Consider the following 20,698-nt stretch of genomic DNA (forward strand, 5'->3'; position numbering starts at 1 on the left):
TTACCAAAAGCCAAGCAAGGACATGATAACATTTATGTTGTTGTTGATAGATTCAACAAAATGGGGCATTTTATTCCATGTAGGACAAATGATGATGCAAGTCACATTGCCCATCTATTTTTCAAGGAGGTTGTATGGATTCATGGACTCCCATTAAGAATTGTGTTAGATAGGGATATTAAATTTATCAGCCATTTTTGGAAACCTTGTGGAAAAAGCTTGGTACAAATATGTCATTTGGTTTAACTTAGCATCCCCAAACTAATGGTCAAACCAAAGTCTTTAATAGGAGCTTAGGGAACCTTCTAATGTGCCTAAGGAATATGGTCAAAGTTGGGATGCTATCATTTCACAAGTAGAGTATGCCTATAATGATAGAAAGAATAGGACCACCGAAGAGAGTCCTTTTGAGATAGCTTATGGAATGCATCCAAGGGGTGTATGTGAACTTAGATATCTTGGTGATATGGATCAAAAAAGTGGACAAGCTAAAGACTTTTTTCAAACTATGAAGGAGATTAAAGAGCAAGTCAAGAAGACCATCTAAGGTAACACTCCAAAACTCAAGGCCAAAGTGGATGAAAAGAGGACAAACATTTAATTTTTTTTTGGTAACTGTGTAATGGTCCATTTGATCAAAGAAATGCTTCAAAAATTTTCTCCTACCAAGCTATAGATGAAGAGGGTAGCACCTTGCAAAATCTTGGTAAAGTATGGAGAAAATTCCTATAAGGTAGATTTACCTTCATATTTGGGCATATCCCCTATTTTCAGTATGCAAGACTTTGTGCAATACAAAGGTACCTTACCTAAAATGAGTTGATATGTTCATGTTGACCTTGAACCTACTATAGCACCTAATATCAACAAGTTGGAACTACAGAAAGTGTTAGACTCAAGGGTGAAGAAGTCTACAAGCCACAAGGTGTATATGGAACATCTCATTCAATGGAAGGGAAAGAAAACTTTAGAGGCTACTTAGGTTTCTAAAATAGAGTTAAATAAGTTTGGAATACCCTTATACATGTTTCCATTAGGAGGGACTTAGTTTTTTTGATGGGGGATTATGGTGTAGGACCACCAAGGTAGGATAAAGGGTAGACCTAGGGTTTCTTTTTAAATTTTGGCTTGTAGTTATGATAGCCAAAACACTAGATTAATAATAGGATCAAATTTGTCCCAAGATGAGGTTAGATAGGTTTGAAGAGTCCCACAATGCAATATTTCTCCTTATTGCTCAAAATTGCTCATTTTGCTCAATAGAGCATTTTTTGGTTTTCAAGGCCAAATAGGAAAGAAAGTGTTTTAGGGTCCTTATTAGGTTTTTTGGATCCATATTAGTACTTTTGGATGGTTTTGTAGCAAGTAGATCAATTTTGGGTAGATAATTTGGAAAATTGTAAAAATTGTTCATTTCTTGCAAAGTTGTCATTGACAACTTTTGCAACTTTTATGCAAAAAGAGAAAATTCTTCATGGGAGCCCTTCTACCACTTAAATTATTTGTAAAATTACATTTAAAGCCTATATAAGGTTTAACTTAACCTTTTCAAGAGGTTGGAAGAAGGAGAAATGACAATGTATGGAATATAATAAACTTTTTCTTTATTACAATAGTTTATTATTTTGAGTTTTTTTTCATGCTTTATATGGATTAGAATTAGGATTTTATGAGTTGAAATTATTAGTGGATATTGTCTTTCATTTTTTTTTTGGTTTTTTTTCATAGGGTTTGTAGTGCTTAGAATAATTATTTTTGTGTTCTAATAGTTTGTTGTTCTGAATTGGGCAGCTAGCATAAAATGGAATGCTAGGGCCATCTCCCACCATATGAAGTGTACAACCTCTTTTGATTTGGAACGAGACTCCTTGTAAATTATGAAAAAAAAAGGATATCCCATGGGAAGCACAACAAGAATCTTTAGTGTGATACCCTAGGCAAGCAAACCATGTTTGGTTAGTGGATTGAAAGGTCTATTCTTCAATCCAAGAACATGATGAGTATTTATATGGTGAGGGATAAATAAAATCTAAAGGATTATTGGTAATGATTTTTAGGATGTTTAAAACCCAAGCAATGCCAAAATCCTTGAAACCCTCAAATTAAGCCTAAAATTGTGCTTCGGTTGTATGGACAAGTTGGGGGCTTAAGAGTTATAAAATCTTCGAGTACTCTGAAAAGGATATCTAGAAAGGCTATTTTTCAAAATATCTCAATTTTAATGCATTTGGAGGGCTAATTCCTGTAGCCTTTTTTGAAGCACCTAAGAACAAATAGACTTGTGGATTGCAACTTGAATAGGGTTTTGCACTTGTTTTGGGTTTATTATGTTGATGAGTAACCTAAGGCATGCCTAGGTATTCATTTGACCAAATGGAAAGGTCCAAGGAGAATTGGGGTTATTTGTGTGTTTGTGGAAGTTTGAGAAATCTTGTATTAACCTATTGATGTGCACCAGTTGAAGAAGTAAGACCTCTTTGATATAATCCTTAGAGGCATAGGCTATAAAAGAAGACCTATTTGATTAGGTGGAAGACCTAAGAAGACCCTAGAGAGCTTAGGGTTTGTGAAAAAATTGGTCATCACATCACATGGATATATCCTTCAGGATCATAATGGATACATGGATCCATAGTGTACATGTGATACTCATTCTACAATTTTTCCCCAATCTTATCATAAGACTTAGATGCATGGATTGTAAAATCTTAGACAAAGTAATACGGAAAAAAAATTTCTTCCCTTGCTCTCATCCAAAGCATTATATGCTAGATTCTAACATCTTCCTTACAATTTTGAGGTATACAATTTTGTCAGGTATTGAGCCTAGCAGCATATATAGATTTCTCTCAAATCTAATAACTCTAAAACAAGTGAAATAAACAAAAGCATACCAATCACCCAAATTGTGCTTAATTTTCTTTCCTAGTCCATTATCTTTAGGTCTCAAAAACCTCTTGATGTCAGGGCTAATAGAAGGAAAATCTTGATGCCCAAACAAAGTATATCAAGGCTAGACAAAGTGATCCTCAAAAGTGAGTAGCAAGATGCACTATATTGGTTGTCCCATACCAAAGTCCACATTTGAACTGGGCTTTCCTTACCATTAGTTTCCCACACATTTAATTTCAAATTCTCATGCAATAAACTTCTTAATTGGCTATAACATAAAACTATATGCATAATAAAAGAATAATGTTTGAAAGTAGGATATTCAACATCATTGAGATTAACAAAATAAGCTTGAATTTTGTCCAAAAAAATACTCTACATAATCATAGGGCATGGGCTCTAACATTTGAATGTTAGATGCTAACACCATAGGTCCAATTTCCTTTAGGTTATGTACTCCCATTCCCCCCACTTGGCCACAAGATGGATATGTCATGTCTTGGTATGTTTTGAAATTTTTAATATTAAATGGAGGTCCATCTATTACAATCAATGGCTCTCTGATAGCTTTATGCAACATTAACTTCCACTGCATATACGAAATATCTGACCTCTCATATTCATTCTTCAACTCAGTGAATGATAATTTCTTTCTAAGACCATTTATCAATTTGAAAACTTCATTCAAATAATTAGTTGATATTTCCATAAATCTTTCCCCCACATTGAAATAAATACATCTATCATTAGTGGTGTATTTACTGATGATAACCTTCATTAATTTGAAATTCACAAATACATTAGACAAAGTCAACATTCCTAAATTCATCTCCCATGGATGAGAAATAGGCTCTTTTTTATTCCTCCTAACATAATGGTACACAAAAAGATCACATCCCCTTGTCCTTGTCGACATATCTAATACCTTACTATATTTGTCTTCTAATTTGTTAGGAAAGGCAAACTTACTTCTTTTGGATTTTGGCCCAGCAAAATCCATCTACTCAATCATATCTTCATTCATCTTTCTAGGAGGAACTTCATCCTCCATTTTCTAATTCTTCTCAACCTTACTCTTCTTTACTTTCTCAAATTTCCTTTTCTATGCTAAACTAGAAGCCTCAATGCTTCTCTAAAAAATTCTCTCTAAATAGTATCACTCCAAACTATTAGAAAACCTTACAACTTCTTTTAAAATTCTCTATGTTTAGAAAATGAATGATTACCTCTTTAATACTAGACACCTTGTGCTCATGCATTTATCTACCCACACAAATAAAAACCATAAAGTTTTTTATCATTTTAATATAGCACAGACTTTGAGAAATCACTTCTTCTCATTACTTCCCTTTTTCATAACATATTTTTTTCAAATAGCATTGTTAAGAATAATTTTGTGAGGTACTCAAAATATATAGATAATATTGTCTATCAAAAATTTCATGACTACCTTATGAGTAGACTATGTTACTAGAATAGCTTCAACCCATTTTGAAAAATAATTTTTCGTAACTAGAATTGATTGATGTCCTCCACTTGATTTTTCTATAATTTCACCTATCAAATAAATTCCCCACATCTAAAATGGTTCTTCTGATTGCATAGGCCTCGTGGGTAAAACACCATTAAATTTCAATTTACTAGAGAATTTTTGACACTCCTCACATGTTCTGAAAAAGTCATAACTATCCTTAAAAAATGGTTGGCCAAAAATAACCAGCCCTTAAAATTTTATTTTCATTAGTTTTAGTAGAGAAATGGCCTCCACATAATCCCCTATGCATCTCTAACAATATATTTTTTGACTAATAGGTATACAAATTAAAAATTAATATGTCATGTCTAGTTTTGCAATATATATCACCTTTAATAAGAATGTATTTTTTAGACTGCAATTTTATAGTTCTTTTGTAATTATCTATCTTTTCTTCCTTTAAACCCATAGTTCTTAGGAAGAACACACTATCAATTTACTAGGGAAAGCTCTCAATTCTTTCTTCACTATGATCTCCCTCTACTTGATTTACTTGAGTAGCCTCCAAGTTTGATTATGTCATTAATTTAGTTAATCCTTGTCATTTAAGGAATTTGGTAGTTTGTATATCTATGTTGAATTCTCGCACCTAGTTAATCCATCTACACCTCTTATCTATGACTTCTGATTGCTTGAAACTATCTTTAATAATAGCATTAGGAACATATGATATTATTTGTGCTCCTACCAAGTATGGTCTAAAAGATTTCACTGCCTTTACCAGGGCATCAGCTTGTTTTTCAGTAATACATAGTTTAACTTAGATTCTTGCAAACTTTATCTAAAAAATGCAATGGGTTGTTCATGACCATCCTCATTATTTTGTAAGAGGACTGCTACTATAACATGAAATGATGTAAAAGAAAATAATTGGAAAGGTCTAGAAAAGTCAGGTGACCTTAACACAATAGCCTTTTTAATATCATTTTTTATATCTCCAAATGTTTTAAATGTTTCATCATTCCAAGAAATTTTTACATTCTTTTTTCATAATTTTAGAAATAGGATTCACTAGTTCTGAAATTTTTGAAACAAACCTTCTAATGAAGTTAATTTTTCCAAAGAATGATTGAATTGCCTTTAAAAATTTTGGAACATGTATCTTATCTATGGCAGCAACTCTCTCCAGGAAAATCCTTACCCCTTCCTTGGATACAATATGACCAAGAAAATTTCCTTCTATAATAGAAAAATGACATTTCTTAGGATTTAGAGACACTCCATAATCAAAAACTCTTTTAAAAATTCTTTCCAAATGTTTACAATGATCTTCTACTTTCTTAGAAAAATATGTGAGATCATCTTGGTATACTACCATAATAAAATGAATCAAACCATCAAAATATACATCCATAGATCTTTGGAAAGTAGCCTTTTCATTTGTTAACCCAAAAGGCATTCTTGTATACACATAGGTTCCTCATGGTGTATTAAATGTTGTCTTCTATTGTTCTTTCTCTTTCATCTTAACTTGATTATATCTTGAGAATCCATCCATCATGGATAAAAATTCATTCCCTATAACCTCTTGTAATAATTCCTCCATGTTAGCGAAGGCATAGTTATCTTTGAGAGATGAGATGTTCAAATTTCTAAAATCTACACACAATCTGATATCCCTATTCTTTTATCTTACTAGGACTAAATTAGAAATTCATGTTGAGTGTCTAATTAGTTTGATAATTCCAACATCCCTCATTTTTATTAGCCCCTCTTTCATTTTGGGAGCAAGAGTAGGGTTTATAGGCCTCTACCTTTTTCTAAATAGTTTGGCATCAGGTTTCAATAACACTTCATGTTGGAATAGGTCTTCTCTATAAGCTTTGAGGTCATCATATGACCATGTAAACACATTTCTATACTTCCTCAATAAATTAATGATACCTTTTGTGATTTTAGAGGTTAACTTATTCCCTATAAATACTTCTTGATGAGAGTTAGATTTATTCATTTAACATCTTTTTCATCTTTAATAGTAATCATATCATTTTCTTTGGCATCCTTGTTGTCAAATACTCTTTCTAGTGCTATGTTGGTTAAATTTTTTTAATCCCATTAGATTTCATAATCTTGACTCTTTGATACCCAATGTTTAGAGGAACAAAAGTATGTTCACCAAAAAATGGGTTAGTGTATATTTCTTATCACTTCCCTCTGAATTGATTTGGTATAGCTCCATATGATTTTCAATTATATGCAATGAATATGTTTTTATGAGATTAGAATTTTTGATATTATAAGATCTTAACCTAAGAGTAGTAAAGGATAACCAAATTGTTTGTAGGCACAAACAATTTAGGAAAAATAGTTTTGGATAACCTATCACAACCAATAGAATGACTATAATAGACTATCTTGAGATTTCTGACTCTTACTTCTATTCTAACTGAAAATTTAACCATCTAAATGCAAAGGAGGAAGAGAAGAAGATATGAACATGAGGGGAAATAAAATTTCTTTAACTACTAGACTTGAATGAAACAAAATTTAGAAAGTTACTAATTTAGATTCATACACATCTATCTTTCAATTCCTAATGAAAGTATCTAACACTATATGAAATGAGTAAGAGAGGAAGAAAAACCATATATGAAGAAAGTAAATAGAATCACCTCTACTGAAGATATCAAAATGAAATGGAATTCACCTTATTATTATAGGATTACATATAATTTTCCTTCAACTCTTAATACAAAACTAATCTATGCATGGGCAATAAATCATGACAAGGAAATAGGGTAAATAGAATTATAGACCAATTCATCATCAAGTTTTTCCAACCTTTGAATTGTCAAATGAGGTTAGATTTATAGTTCTCTAGTCTTTCTTAAGTTTGGCAAAGTAATAGTCAAATAATAGAAAAAAAAATGAGAATAAAATATAAAATTATGAAATCTGTATCATAATATGAGCACATCGTATTCCTTTTGCTAACGGTGACTATTCAACTTCCTACAATCTTCAAAAAATCCTATAGAAAATCATTTATTCTCCATCTCTTGTTATTTTGTGCCAAACCCATGCATTTCATATTCCAACAGTCACTACATTTTCAAATTCTAGTTGTCGATCTTAAATTAATGATCATGATTAAAATATTATAACCTTCCTTTATAAATTCCTCTATAGGTCCCTTCGTTTACACATGTCTTACTATCACTTTATCACTATGACTTTTTCATGATAAATTTACATACATAGATGGCAACAAATGTAGATCCATCTCTAATTTTATAGTGTTCATTTAAAGATTTTAACTCATTGATTTCCTTTGCATCATGGGTTCATCTATTCCACATGTTTGATCATTGTTACATTGCTATAACATCTATTGTTACAACTTTACATAGGTAGATGGTGAAAAACACAGATCCATTTTGATCCAATGGCAAAAATAAAAGATATTAAATTTTCTATTTTCTTTGTGACATGGGTCCAACTTCCAGTTATATGCCTCATGGAATACATGTGGTAGTACTTTATTGACTGAAGAATCTAATGTTGGCTTGTCCATACCCCATGGAATATGATGGGCCCATTGAGACAAATGTTGATCTATCATTATGTCGCTATGAATAATGACCAAGAAAATTTTTATAGACACGTAACAAGGATCATAGATCTTGTAAAATCTTATAGCTAAAGGCATGCAACTTTCATTTAGTGTTTAAATGGGACTTGATCTGATAGGTAAGCATTTGGACTTTTCAATTAGCCAATAGCATGCATTCTTTTGGTCAATTAACGTTTCAACTTTGTCACCTATACATGTGGATTAAATATTAACCATAAAATTCATTTCAAAATGATTCATACCACCTTTGGCTTGCTTCTTTCACCATTTTTGCATTTTTGAGTGCTCACTTTGTATTCAATTCAACTGATCTTGCTTCTACCTTATTCTCATGATCTGTACATCAATCTTTAGCCTCAATCTTCAATGCTCTCAACTACATATGTTTTGAATATTCTTGTGATTTCTTCTTTAGATATAAACCTTTGACCATAAAATTAGAAACTATTAGAGATTTAGAAATGTTTTCATGAAGAACCGCTTCCCATCATGAATTTTTTTATTTCACATGATTAAGAGCAAGAAAATATAAATTAGTGGAATATAAAGACCTTCTTCTCATTAGGATAAATCATAATAAACCCTCCAAACCACCTACCTTTGGTCTGATGCATTTCTCATATGATTCCCACATTAGGTTGACTCAAAAGAATGATAAGAAGAAATATCATCCTATAGGTAGTCTAGACTCAGACTCAAGATATTGACATTTGACTTGACTTGAAACCTTAAGGCAAAAGATATGAACTAAAACTTGGGCAACATGCTACAAACCTTTAGGAATTTTGGTTTTTTTTAGCTTAATGACTCCTTTGTCAAATACCATCTCTTTCCCATCAACCTCTTCTACAAGATTATTAAAGTTTATAATTTGACTTTCATACCTCCCTTTAGATGCAAGAAAATTTATAATTCTCATATCATCTTCAAAGACTTTCCAACCATGCACATTATTAGAAGTTGCCAACCTATTTTTAATTTCTATCTATGTGAAGTCTATATAGGGAATACTATAGGTTGCCCAACTATTAGATTAGCCAAAAAATCTGCAAGAACATTTTTAGACCCATCTATCCAAGTTATGTTAAATGCATTAAAAAGTTTAATGGTATCCCATGCCCCATTTTTATATTGTTTCATCTTGTTCTTTTTTGGAGAAAACTTATTCCTAACTTGAGAAATAATCAAACTAGAATCACCGAAAACATTTAAAATTTTGATACCATGTTTATTTGCTATCCTTAATCCTAACAACAAGGCCTCATATTCAACTATGTTATTAGTACACTCAAAGGATAATAAAAATGAATATTTGAAAGTTTTACCCTCAAAATAAATAAATATTATACCTGCACCATTACCTTCTTTGGAATATGAGCCATCAAAATTCATCATCCATATTTTATCATGTGTTGTGGCAACACAATCACTAATGGGATCCTTTTTTTTCAAAGCTTCCTTAGTGATACTTACTTGAAATTTGTCTATATATGTATGGCAAAAACAAACCATTTGATCTAGCTAATATCTTCCACCAAATATGTCGACCTAGGTTCTTTATCTATTTTGATATTCCTGCCATTCACTAGGATAGTTGCATAAGATAAATCTAATTGAATGTTGCCTCCTATCAAATTAGACCATTGCCTACAAAAAAAACATACCATACATAGTAGGAACCTCTATTATTGTAATACCAGTCTTATAAACCTTTTCAGGACAAGAAGGAAGTTTAAAATCAATATCTTTTATAACTCGCATAATAGTAATGGATCTATTATCCATTGAATAACATTTACCATAAGGAATATCAACATTTAAATTTAAAGTCTTTATCACATCAATAAGCATAATATTTACATTTATTCCTTAATCAGTCATGATTTTTTAAACTAATCTATCATTTATGAGAAGGGTGGTATAAAATGGATTTATTTGAGCATGATCCTTATTAACAATGATTCCTAGATGTATTTCACATATCTTTTGAGCATCTTCTTTTTCTTCTTTATGACTCTCTTCTTCATATATCAATTTTAATGCCTCATTCCTGTAATCTAGGAATTTCATAATTTCCATTAGGGGAACAAATTTTTTACTTGAGATAAAGCTTGATCTGTGAAGGAATTAGGGTCATGAGAATTCTTACCATTAGGATGCTTGTCATTTTTTGTCTTTATATGTTTGGTTTTCTCCTCCTATTTATTAATATTTTGATCCTTAACTTTCACTCCAATCTTGGAAAACATCCTTGTTCTTTTGTTTTGTCCTTCATTTATCTCTTGATTCCTTAGCTTATAATTGTTTCTTACTTGCTCCATTTCTGCAATAGTATAAGCTATTTCTTTTCTTCAAAAAAATTTATGATTTGTGGGAATTCCTCATTATCTAAAAATACTTCTTGATTTATTTGATATCTTTCATCTATGTAATTCACTATATTAGTCATCCTATGATGATTCTCTCCCAAAGATTATCCACTTGATACTTCATTACATCTAGGTTTTTCATCATTATCATTATTTTTTTTCATTCCAAATATTTTGAGCAATTACATAGTGGTCTGCCACATGAGGCAATTGGAAAACATCACACCAAGGATCACTATCAGTAAAATGATTAATCCTTTCGAGAGGGTTTGGAGTCTATTTGGTTTCCACTAGTTTTCTATCTTTTCAATTAGTATTATAGGGTATTTCTTGTAGCCTATATGTGTCATTCTTGATAAAAGGGTAATTATTTATTTTTTGGGGAAAACTATTTCTTCCACTTCCCATGTTTATCTCTTTCATCATATTAAAAAAATTATCAATTTTTTCTTCTTTATTTTTCTTAGGAGCCTTAGGATTAAACAATTTAGGATCATCTCTTTCCAATCCTTTTCTTGCTACCTTTCTAATACTCTCCAAAGACAAAGCAATTTTGAAAGCTTATTGAAGGGTGGAAGGCTTTTCCTTCCTGATCTCATAGTTCATCTTATGATCCAAAGCATCTATGTAGAATTCCATAAGGAACATGTCAAGTGGCCTTATGTCTCTATGGACTTTATTTAGTGCCTTATTGAATCTCCTATTGAATTCAAGTATGGTTTCATTATGATTTTTCTTGATACTATTTAATTCATGTGAAGAAAAAGAAGGATCATTATGATCACCAAAATGTTCAATGAATTGATTAACACATTCCTACCAGCTTCCCAAGGATCCATTAGGTAAACTTATGTACCATTCTACAACATCTTTAGTTAAGGATTGAAAAAATAATTTCATTAGGACATTCTCACAAGCTTCACTCATTTCTTCAATTATTTCTTTTAGATTTATACAATGGGTGTTTGTTGATATAGCTCCATTCCCAGAGGACTTTGGGATTGCATCTCTCAAATCATTTGATATACGATTTTGAAATCCAGTTGAACTATATATATCTCTCCAATGGCACAAGAACCCTTAAATTTTGATTAAACCTTTTTTTTTTGTCTATTATTTCTTTGCATGTTCTAATTATTGTCCATATTCCTTCCTCTAAGTAGTCTATTATTTTGTGCATTGTTTTAATTTCCCAAAATGCATTATTATTTCTAGCATTTTTGTGATTGCAACTATTATTATCATGACATATATTGTGGTTGTTCTAATTATTAGTGGGTTGTCTTAAGCCATATGTGGATGTTGTATAAGGTTATCTACTTTGTTATCCACATCATTTTATGTTATTTCCTTAGGCTGATTATTAGGGAGTCTAGGAACACCACTCCTACCTATCCCAATTCTATCTTATTATATTTCTAGTCTAATTATCTCTAGTGATGGTGTAACACATTGATCACTTGTTATTCTAATCAATTCTAGGACATTACTAGGCTTCCTTTTCAAAGCCCTTGCATCTCTTTTACTTTTCATAAATTTTGAAAATTCCTTAATCATTTCAAATTCTCCTACATCTTCTTTGATATCTTCAAATTCATCATCTGAGGATTGATCATCTAGAGCGTCTTCAGTATTTTGTTGAAGGAAGTTTGTCCCTCTCCAAAATGGGATATCCTCTTGAAATTGATTTCCATTTCCACATTTTTTCTCATCTTGGATATGAGTCCCATTAACCCCATTAGGAGAAATGTCTCTTATTTTTTCAACCACCTTCCCACAGATTCCAAATATCATGTATGATACATTTATTATGATTCTATTATGCTTGATAGAACTATATTCTTGGTGCTCACTAGTATGTGTAGATCTCCTTTCCCACATATACTTCACTAATAATCTTCTAAAACTATCCTATTTTTTCAACAATACTAACTGATTGTTCATATACTTTTTAATTGTAGAGTTTCCACCTCTATTATAGAGGAAAAAATCACAATTTTTTATTCTAAAATCTATTGCTATCAATGTGCACAAACTCTTAACTCTATATTTTATAATATTCTAACACCTAATATATTGTGGGTTGTATCCCTGATTGTGCAGACAACACCCCAGTAGAGTCACCATTTTGTTGGTGCCCAAATTAGTAGATTAGGTTTCCTATAGAATGATGACCCAACTATGGGAAATCCTAATAGAAATTTCCTAGTTGACAGGTTTCACTCTAACTAAATGTGAACCTCTACATTTCTAGCTCTATAAAACTAAGGTTGGTTGGCCCATACCTCACACCCTAGAGGCTTTTTAGAGTAGATAATTTTTGAGATTTGAATATATTTAAGAATTTTTGAAAATTGATAAAATATTTTTAGGTTCAATATATAAATATATAATAGATCTAATGACCTTTGTCACTTGGATGTATGCCCTTTCTGCAATCAACATGAAGATTAAAACCAATAATTAATATACTAGTGCCTTAACCAATGGAGTCTTTACCATTATTCTATCAATCATTCAAAAAATTTAAAGTAACCCTCAAAGACAAATGAAAAATCTCTTTGAGATAAATTATTATGACTTCAAACATGTATGAATTGTTTGTGCTTAAGTAAATTTCAATAATAAGTTTTATTGAATTTAACTCCCTTGAAGATCACAATAAGACAACAATGAAGAATGATTTATCAATACGATATCATTATTTTACAAAAACTATAATAATTTACTAAATTAAATCAATTGAACAATCAATTAAAGAAAACTGGAGATTTGATATGAGGAAACAAAACACATGAGATAAAAATGATATCACCAAAAGATCAATTGAGCACATGAAACCTTGTATTGAATTTGAAATGCTTTCACAAAAAATACATGTATTTTTGGTGCATACAGATAACACAATCTGAAGTAAACAGTGGGATTGATTTTCTCTATAAAAATGTGTGTACAAAATAATACATGATAATGATTATGATATCAAATTTTGGTCCTTATAATTATAGACATCAAATTGGTTACAAAATAAAAGGGTTGACCCTTTGCTTACAAAATTTATACTAATCAACTAATTAATAATAATTGTTGATTAAGAAAAACAATTTTTTGGGGAAAATATTCAATGAGATGAATCTAATGATGATTCCTTAATAAATTCATTTCATTTTTGATATGTTCCTAGTATTTTTCATCTTGAGGTAGGTCTATGTCAACAATCACCTGATGAACTTTGATCTCCAACTCGATCATCTTCTCAATCTATTCGCTTGTTCTTGTCATTTCTAGGTCATCATTGTTTTCTCCTCCCATGGCTTGGTCCTACATCACATAGCACATCTACATCCATGTTTTCCAGTCAATTTCTTTTCATCTACATCATTCCATGATAGAACTCTATTCCTTGTTACCAAATCTTTAATTAATTTAAAAGTGCTCATAAACTCTTTCATGTATATTTTGTGATCATTGATCAATTTATTTTCTTCTTGAATATCTTGATCCTCCTATTAGTGAATAGATTTTCCTCCAAAGAAATACATACAAATTAAACTTAAAAAGCCCAGATAGGAAGACTGAATATGCACTGACACTTAGGTCACTTTTCTATTGAAAAGGGTAAGTGTATTCTAAATTTATCTAGGTATAGATCCTCATGTAAGATTTATAGTAAATCAATTATGCTATAATTAATAATGATTTCAACTTGAAAGCAAGAAAGGTTTACAAAAAACTATCTATAAACATGAAATAGATGCAGAAAAACTAAGTAGCTAAAAGGAAATAGAAAATAAATGACACAAAGTCCAAAGGATAATTGTGATGATGATCAAATGCAATAGATACACATTTAGAGATAATCAATACCACTTCAAGTTGAATATTAATCAGAGAACATGCATTTAAACTCAAAGTTTTAATATACTGCTATTTATCCCCTCTAAACAAAACAAAATAATCTATATTCTACTATTTCTAAACAATAATCGTTATTTGGAAATAAAAATTCACCTCCCCTAAATTACAAAGAATAGAAAAGAACAAAAAAAACTCCCCCTCTTAGAAGCCCAAAGTCTACAGAAGAAAGGCAATCTTCCTTGGCCAAAATTGGAACCCCTCCTCTTTGTTCTCAATGGTTTATATAATTTCCTTCAATTTTGAAGTGGTTAATCAATTATGATAATCATATCTTGGAGATTCTCCTTTGTGAAATCTGTTTTATCCTTGTGCTATCCAGATCAGTATCTTTTTCTCAAGTGATGTTTAATAGTTTAGATGACTAACCTTTTACATTACTGTCATGCCCAAAATTCAGGACAAAAACATACCAATAAATTTTTTTTGAAGATAATTAATTCACTATATAAATACATGCTACCTTGATTAGTTTATGGAAAGTTGACAAAGGGTTAAAGTGAGTTTTGAATACAAAGCATAAAGATGTAGAGCCGGTATTCCAACACAATGCATAGGTTTGAAATCGTAAGTCCAAGTGTTACAGGAACACTTAGCTTGGGTTGAATGAGTCGATCAATTAACATTTAGGTTCAATTTACAAAGGTATGAGTTCCAATTCAATTTACATTTTTTTGGGTTTCCAAGTTCATAAGTTGACTATGATGCTGTCCTTTTTAACACTACTAGATCAATCCTTAGGAGAATCTACTTCTGCATTTAAAGGTTAATCTATCATAACACATTAATACTTAATTTAGGATATTATCATAACCTATTTGGATCTAATTAAAAACACTAAGATACTTTCCAGAAGACTAATTGCAACCTACACTTTATCTTCTAACAATAACTACTAGATCCTATACTTCACCAGTAGCTAGTGCCAAGACCAACTATAGTAAAAATCATTGAAATTCAGATACTCAATGTTGTTTTAACATATCAATAATAATAATAAATGATCTCAAATAAAACATAAGATACAAATCATATTTTCTAATCACTAACCCAAACGATATACTAATTATTAACTAACATAAAGATACTACAATAGTACTCCAAAAAAAATTTATTAAATTAAAATATCTAGTTACAACATAATTTAGAGCTCCAGTATACTAATTAATTTACTTACTAATCATAACTTTCTATCACTAACTAAATTGCTAGCTAATTCTATCTAACCTAAAACTTAACTAAAGGATCCCTTTTCCTATTTAAATACTTTACTAAGTCTACTTACCAATATATCTTATTTAAAACACACTATACTTTATTAACAACTAAATAAATCCATTTAACTAATACTAATCTTAATTTTCCTAAATTTAATACTAACCCAAAAACTAATTAAAAATCTAATTACTCCACAAATAAACTTCATCTAACACTTTACTAACTAAACAAGAAACATATTAACAGAAAAGTAAACCTAACTAACTATTCCTAACAACTCACCTATCAAATTTTAATATCTACTAGTATAGATATCTTAGATAAATCTATCTAAAGAAATGTTGATTTATATCCACTAAAAAATAATAATAATTTAATTTACTACATCTAAAATTATTTATATTTCCTTTATCTCCATTTATTTAGCTTTTTACTAACTTAAATTTTTTATTTTAATTTACAAAAAAATGGATGATTTATATCTCCAAATATTATATAATTTAAATAAATATTTTATATGGTATATATTAAATTATTTTTTCAAGCATATTCTATTTATAATAAGATTTAAACTTTTGACATGTAGATGGTTGTCAAATTTAACCTAGAAGAATAGAAGTTAACATCAACATGCTCACACCATCCCACTTCACCCATTCTACCATTGTAGAATGCCTATCAGCATTAAACATACCACTGACTCTTAACTCTACCTTACTTCACATTAACATATCCTAACATTAACTTACTAACCACTCACTAACTTTATCCCTTACCTCACTCACCTATCATAACCCAAACTTGTTATACCTAAGCCCAGCCACCTATCCCTACCTAGGCTTATGTGAGCTTTTCCAATGTGGAGGTCATGCTGCCCAAGGATGGAGAAGGGCATGTTAGAAGTGGAAGTGCTTTGGGATGGAGGTTGTGTTCTTTAAAGGTAGTGGTAAGGTTTTAAAAGAAAAAAAACAATAGCCCTCCTTTGTTGACTTTGTTGGCATCATTTCCTAAATATTTTCCCCACAAAGACCAAGATAATTTGCAATCCATGTCTTCCCCAGGTGGGTATGCAGAGAGAGGGGAATGTGCAGGTTTTTCTTGAGGTCATCTATGACTCTAACCACATATCAAATCAAGGGGATACTTCCATATCAAATTCTTCTAAAAGTTACTAAATCAAAATCTCATCCTTATGTAATTTTGGTGCTATGTGCCCACTTTTGGAGAGAGGGGAAAGTGGGGTGAGGTCAGTACCCAAGTGGAGGAGAATTTGAGTTATGTAATAAAGTTTTTTTTTTGGTGAAGATAGGATAAGATAAGACCAATAGTTTTAGATTATTTATTTAAAATTTAAAATTTATTTTTAAATTACATAATCCTTTTTTTTAAAGGTATCCAAGATATTAAATGGGATCCAAAGGGAATAGTCTTTGTCCAAATGAGAATTAATTTAATTTCTATACAAAGGACATAGAGCATATTTGCTCTAAGAGATAGATATTTCTTCAAGTCCATTTTTTTTTGTCTAAGCATTAGGTTCTCTAAATTATTCACATAGCCAAAGGGAAGAATATATATATATATATATAGATTATAGCATAGAGTTTGATGTTATGTGTATATATTTAACATAGGAATGTTTCTCTTTCCAACAATTATGAAACTACAAGACTATATATATATATATATATATATATATATATATATATATATATATATATATATATATATATATATATTTATTTATTTATTTATTTATTTATTTATTTATTCCTCTAGGATAGATTATAGCATAGAGTTTGATGTTATGTGTATATATTTAACATAGGAATATTTCTGTTTCCAACAATTATGAAACTACAAGACAAAATACCATTCATATAATCAATTTTTCTAAACACAGCTCAGAATCAAACTGCATAACTTTATATATCATCTTTTCACCTCATTATCATTTGACCATGTGCATACACATTTAAATTATAAAGAATATCATATGAAGGGAAATTACTCATTGTATTCAATCATCTAATTCAAGGACTCCCTTAGGAAAGAAAACTCAAGATCATAATCATTTCAGAAATAAGGTTAACAATAAATTTTTACAATAGGATCATTGTCCCAAGGAGAAGTCTCCCATACATTTGAATTGAAAAAAAAAACTCTAAATTCATGCTTGGATCCATATCAAGGTAGCCACTACAAAATCTACAAATCAAAAAGATTGACTAGGAGACAAATAGATTTAACACAAAAATACATTCCACCAAAATTACTACCATCCCATGTTTAGACAAAAGGTTCATTATCTAACCAAACTAGGGAGAAGGTGGATTTTTCAAGGTAGAAGAAGCCAGTCACAAAACCGTAATAGATGCCCTTTTGAGGCTAGAATCACAAGAACTTTTGTTCTTTCACTTCTCAATTTTCCCAAAACACAAACATGGTTTGTACTAATGAGTAGGGGCCAATAACATTGTAGTCTCTCCCTGTTCTCATCATGAGGAGAGACTTTGCACTACTCAGAGTCCAACTGAAGCCCTCCTCCCTTAACTTCTACTCTGTCCAAGGGTGAGTTATGCCAAAACAACCCTTACAATTTTCCTCAAAAATCAAAATGTAAAAAATGAAGGAAAAAATTTAAGAAAACCCATCACAATCCCATCCCTAACATGTTCATCATACATATGAATACACACACATGCAATAACCTACTTTAGCAATGAAAACACAACATGAAGACACAAGCTTGAAGGATTCCTACCTTCACAAATGGTTATGGAAAACTAAACTTTGAGAAGATCTATCCTTCTTCCTCCTTCAATCTTGAATTTACTCTCTAAATGTAGAGATTGGGTGAACAATCTTCCACCCTCAAATTTGCCACTAAATAGGATCCTAACTCAAACACCTACCAATTGAAATAACTCCCTACTTGACTAAGGGCTTCTAGAGTCTTCTAACTTAACCCTGTCATTAAGGAAAACTTCATAATGGAGTATAACTTGTCAAACTCATGGTAAAACTCCAATTTTCATGTAATGCCCTACCAAGGGATCCAAAAGAATTAACTTAAAGTTTTACTAAGTTTGCCAAATAATTTTTTTTAAAGAAAGAATAACATATACATCAAAAATAAAGTAGTAGAAGTAATAACATACAATCAACTATAAGTATTCATAATAGGTTACATTCCTGAAGGATCCCAAGATGTTGAGTCACATTTAAATTTAATTACTACTAAGTCTAACAACTACCACATCCACATGAAAGAATAATTAAAAAGTCCAATGTCCATTTAAATAATATACATTTGTTTTGAATGCCTCTTGACAAATGAGATTTAAAATGCTCAATCATCCACTGTACATGTCACAGGGTATGAAAGGCTAAAAGAATATACATATATAGAAATAAAAATAAAAATACATCATCCTCCTTAGATCCATGATACAAAGTACAATAAAATAAATGAAACCGCCCACCACACATGATATATCCATCCATCATAAAAGATATCAACATCCATCATAATGATACATAGATAGAATGAAAGAAAATGTAGACAAGGAAGCTCCAACCATAGTGATTATGGATAGATCTCAATGGTAAGAGTAAAAAACACTACCACTCGACCATGTGGAACCTAAATGGCCCACTCCCACTATGCTAAGGTGATAGTCTCAAGTCCCAAATAGGATATCAAACCTATAGGAATTTTCCTTAGGGAAATATTCTCCCAAGATCAAGAGGCTCAACACAAGCACAAGAAATAGACCAAAGTGTGATCAATATAAAAATGAGAATGCTCTCTATAATGTACAATATCCACTAGGAGTGCTTGTATATAAAGGCCTCTTAAGAAGCACTTAGAATTTCACTAGAAATAACTAGGAGATAAGACAAGCATTGACAACTAAGCACACACCTTATCCAACATTCTAGATGAGTGAATAAGAATGAGGAGGTTGTAGACATCCTGTGCTTAATTAGTGTGCTAACTCCTATGTTGTAGACACCATGTGCATAAAAGAGGTACAAACTCCAATGTTGTCAACATGACAACTCACAAGAGTATGCATACTCCTAGGTGACTAAATAAAAAATATATATATATGCATTAACCTAAGTAAAATTAAGTAAAGTGTAAATAGTAAATACTTATTTACACCAACACCCCCCTTTAGTGCAACTAAGGGGAATGCACTTTAGCTTATGAATGCATGATGGGTCCTAGCTACTAGGCCATATTAGGTACCCATGTACAAAAGAAATTTTATACATAAAATGATGCAATGCAATCTCTCATAAAGTGGAGAAAGAGGGAAAACCTCATGGGAAAAACCCTCCCCCAAAAAGAGACATATGTACAATAAAGAAGATGAGAGAGAAGAAGACCTCAAAGAGGAAAAAACCCCTCCCAAAAGAAAGAAGAGTGAAGTCAAGGGACTCCCCTATCTGCAACATCTTGAAACCCCCAAGAGATCTTGCAAATGAGTGTACTTGACCTCAGTGAAGGGTTTGATGAAGATATCTATGACCTGCTCTGTTGTAGGATAGTATTGTAATGCAATGATATGTTCCTGTATTAGCTCCCTAATGTAGTGCATATGAACCTCGATGTGCTTGGTCCATTAATGTTGAACTAGATGCTTAGAGATCTCAATAGAACTTTGATTGTCATAATTAATAACTATAGGCTTAGGTAGATCAAATCAAAACTCCTCCAGGATATACTATAACCAAAGAGCCTCTGTAGCTGCATTGACAACACCTTGATACTCAACCTCTATGGAAGAAAGTGAACACTATTCTATTTCTTAATCTACCAACAAATAGGGCCAAAACCAATGTGAAACATGTACCCAAAAGTAGACTTGCGAGAATCAATTTCCCCTGCATAGTCAAAGTCTATGTATCCAACCAACTGAAGACTTGTACCTGCTACATAATGAATCCCATATGTACCTATAACCTGAATGTAGTGCAAGATGTTCTTGGTGGCCTTACAATGAAGTTCATGTGGTTCTTGCATAAGTGATAAACCATGCCAACTAAAAAATCAATATCAGGGCATGTATGTGTCAAGTAGATAAGGCTGCTGACTAACTATCTATATAATGTAGCATCAAAAAATAGAGTGGTGCACTTTGCATCTAGCTTGACACCTAAAATAAATGGAGTAGGAGCAAGCTT

The sequence above is a fragment of the Cupressus sempervirens genome, chromosome 1 (genome assembly GCF_028749045.1).
Source record: "Cupressus sempervirens isolate cs-2001-9-10 chromosome 1, ASM2874904v1, whole genome shotgun sequence".
Taxonomy (NCBI): Eukaryota; Viridiplantae; Streptophyta; class Pinopsida; order Cupressales; family Cupressaceae; genus Cupressus; species Cupressus sempervirens.